Source organism: Camelus bactrianus, chromosome 22 (genome assembly GCF_048773025.1).
Source record: "Camelus bactrianus isolate YW-2024 breed Bactrian camel chromosome 22, ASM4877302v1, whole genome shotgun sequence".
In the NCBI taxonomy this organism is placed as follows: domain Eukaryota; kingdom Metazoa; phylum Chordata; class Mammalia; order Artiodactyla; family Camelidae; genus Camelus; species Camelus bactrianus.
In genome coordinates this window covers 4,468,671-4,472,436 of record NC_133560.1, presented here as the reverse complement: position 1 = coordinate 4,472,436, position 3,766 = coordinate 4,468,671, and the positions used below count along the sequence as shown (strand labels likewise).

The 3,766-nt window shown below is 56.6% G+C and overlaps 1 pseudogene; it reads left to right on the top strand.

Annotated features, from left to right (window-relative positions):
- The first annotated feature begins 2,262 nt into the window (after window positions 1-2,262).
- Window positions 2,263-3,279, top strand: LOC141574705 (glutamate receptor ionotropic, NMDA 2C pseudogene; annotated as a pseudogene).
- The last annotated feature ends 487 nt before the right edge of the window (window positions 3,280-3,766 follow it).

The following is a 3,766-nucleotide window of genomic DNA, read 5'->3' as shown; positions in this document are numbered from 1 at the left end:
GCCAACTCCTGGGGCCAAGGCTCCTGGCCTGGGAGAGAGGGCAGCCATCAGATGTCTGGAGTGTGAGTGTGTGTGCATGTCCGTGTGTGGGAGCCTGCCTGAGATTGGGCGAGCACATGGAGATGCTCAGGCGGTTCAAGGTGATGCTGAGGGTCCTGGAAGACTGACCATTGCCATCCTCTCCCTGGACCCTTTTTGGGGCCCGGGTGTTCATAAAATATTAACAGCCCACTTGTGAAAGGGGTAGACCCCAAGTGGGTGGGCAGAGGTCTGTAAGACAATAGTCCAGTGTGGGTCGGGGGCATCTTGGGCTGGCAAATAACCTGCCACCGAGCAAAATAAGGGAAACCCTGGCAGAGGAGCTCCCCAACCCAGGAGAAGTGGGGGTGTGGGGTGGGGGGAAGGGCAACCGGCCTAGAGCCAGACCCAGACCCTCTGTCTTCTCACGCATGTTTCCAGAGCCTGGATGAACTAAGGCAGGTGCTCTGTGGGAGAGGGATTGAGGTTGGGCTCTGAAAATTCGGGGATCTGTTGTGCAGACAAGAGAGAGGTGGTGGGAAGAGGACATTCTAGCCTGAGGGAACAGCAGAGCAAAAGCCAAGAGACGAGGGTAGTAGGGTCACCCCTAAGTGACAAGAGTGTGTGGTCCACGGAGGGGAGGACAGTTGGTTGGGGTCAGAGTGTGTGGGGCTCTGTCCATGAGACCCACTGTCTGGGCTTAATTTGTGGGCACCAGGGAGCAGCTCTGCTGTTTGAGGGTTGCAGTGGACAGAGGAGTGTTTCAGGCCAGTGGGGCCCCCTCTCCTGCCTTTGTGGGAGGTTGGATGCCATGTGGTGCTAACATTCTGGAGTCTGCATCTCTTTGAGTCTGCCCATTGCTATTTTAAGTTCAAAGACTTGCCTGATTGGGACCCCTCCCTCCAGAGGCATCCTGAGATCCGTTTCTGTGAGAGGCAAGACCTCCCTCAGCTTCCTCTCCTCAACTCCAGTCCTGGAGGACACTTTCCCATCAGAGAGTCTTGGGGGACAGCGCCCTGTTGGAGCTGAGGGAGGACCTGGGTCCTTCATCTACAGCCACGTTTTCCAAAAGAAACCACATGAGAGCTCACGAAGGCACAGTAGAAAAAGTAAAAAGAAAGGTGAAATGAATTCTAAGGCTATATTGTGTTTAACTCAATGTATCTAAAATGTTCTTTTGTCATGTAATCCATATAAAAATATTGAGATATTTTCCTTTTTGAACACTAAGTCTTCAATAGCCAGTGTGTATTTGACACGACACACCGCAATTCCGACGAGACACATTTAAGTGCCCGATAGTCACACGTGACTGGAGGCTGCTGTGCTGGGCAGCAGAGATCTGGATCTCAGAGCTGGGAGGCAGAGGTGGGGGAAGCTTTGGGCTTCCCAGAGGGTGGGGAACCTACAGGGATGGGCAGAGAGGAGCACAGAGAGGCCTTGCAAAGTGTGGAACAAGCATGGCAGTGCCCTTTTCAGGTGTAATTTGAAACCTCTGGTTGGAGCTAGCTGCGGGCACAGCATGCTCAGGCTCGCACACAGGATGCACACGCGCCTCCAGGCTGACATTGGAAGTCAGTGTACGAGGAAATCACACACAGGGGGAGTTGCAAGGGTAGAAAAGTGAGCGCAGTATTCCCTCCCCCGCCAAAACTCCCGTCTCCTCCTCCTGAATTCAACCAGGCCCGGCCTGGTCGCACTTCCACTCTCCCCTGTTCGGAAGTTTTTTGGGGATGTCATGGAGATGGAGAGGGGGTAAAGCTGTGGCCGATGGCCGGCTGGGAGGGAGAACTGCATGCATGGGCACCACTCACCAGTGTGGCTGTTGGTCCCAGTCCAAAGCCATGATGCTCATTTAGCAGGGATACACATCAGGCCCTTGGGTTATGGTAAAAATCCCCTCCCATCAGTGATGGCCTAGGGAGGCAGCTCATATGTGAGATACCTCAGGGTTTCAGGTGACTCTGAGCTCCGAACAAATCAACTGGGTCACACACCTGCTGTGGAAGAGCGGCTACTAACTGAGGCAATGGGGGGAGGGTAGGGATGTCCAGTGCCCAGGAGGAGGGGGCTCTGAGACAGGCAGGGTTATGCAGAGGAGGTTCCATGGAGATGTTAGGTCCAGTTTAGGATGGAGAATGGTGTGTGTGTGTGTGTGTGTGTGTGTGTGTGTGTGTGTGTGTGTGTGTGTGACAGAGCTGCCTGCCTTCCCCTGGCTGTGGGGCTGTCACCTGTAGGATAAGGATGCTGATAAGAGCGGGCACCCCTCACACCATTGTGAAGTAGGTCCTGTGATTGTTGCAGGCAAGAAAACATGGCTCAGAGAGGCTAGGCAACTTCCCCAAGATCACACAATTAGTACGTGGCAGAACTGGGACTTGAACTCAAGCCTCTCCACTCAAATCTATGCACTTGGCACCAGATTAGCACTTGCTGTGTACCTTCCTGGGGCAGAACCCAGATGAATGAGTTTCCAAGCATGGTGTTCAACCATAAAACAGAAGTAATGAGCACCTAGCCTGGCATCTTCTTCCCAGCCCCCTCCCTCTGGGCTGCACTTGGATGCTCAGCTAACCTCTGTCTCTTTTTCTTTGTCTGTCTGTGTCTGTCTGTCTCCCTCTCTCTCTGCCTCTCTTTGAGGAAGGAGGCTCCCCCCCTTCTCTTTCATCCTCTGGATGCGTGCCCCTATGACGCTGGCCTTCGCCTCCTCTCTGTCTCTCTTTTCTCCTCGTGCCTCTGCCTCCCTCCCCATGCCTACCCTGGTCTCTCTGCAGGACCCTCTGGTGGACATGGTGGGGGGCTCTGGGGCCGGCCTTGCTGCTCACCTCACTCCTTGATGCCTGGGCAGGGCTGGGCCCCGGGCAGGGCGAGCAGGCTGTGACGGTGGCCATGGTGTTCGGCAGCTCAGGGCCATTGCAGGCCCAGGCCCATACCCGCCTCATCCCCCAGAGCTTCCTGGACCTGCTCCTAGAGATCCAACCACTCACCGTGGGGGTCAACACCACCAACCCCAACAGTCTTCTCACCCAGATCTGCGGGCTGCTGGGAGCTGCCCGTGTCCAAGGCATCGTCTCTGAGGGCAACGTCGCCACTGAGGCCGTGGCCCAGATCCTGGACGTCATCTCCTCCCAGCCCCTCGTGCCTATCCTCAGCATCAGTGGGGGCTCTGCCGTGGTCCTCACCCCTAAGGTGCCTGTTCAGAATCATGTCCCCTCATCCCTGGAGCCTGGAGCCAGGCTGGGGCTGGGGGAGTGGGGCTGAGTCTGGGCCAGGGAGACACTCAGGTCCTGGGAAGCTGGTATTGGGTGGGATCAGCAAGGAGGTGGGGGCTCAGGGAGACATGGGTGAGGGAGGAGAAGGCTGTGGGGATGACGTTCCCATGCTCTAGAGGAGAAACTTCCTGGGCTGCTTTGAAATTCGTGTCTGGATGAGGGCTGGGCAGGTGGCAAACCCACCTTTGGTTCTGGGGGCAACCCTGGCCCACCTACTCCCTGTTTCTCTGGCCTTCCTTGGTCAGGCTCCAGATCCAGGGCAAAGGGCCAGGCTGGGACCTGACGTAGATGACTGGCAGGGGAGGGCATTCCGGGACAGGCACTGCCTGAGGCCTGGGGGTGGCAGGCCCCCGCAGAGCTGGCCGTCCTGTGGGGAGAAAGTTCCAAACACATTCCTGCCCTCACAGCTGGGATAAGCCTCCTGAAGGAAGAACGCAGGATGCCGTGCCACAAGGGAGTCTAACGGGGCCCCCTGT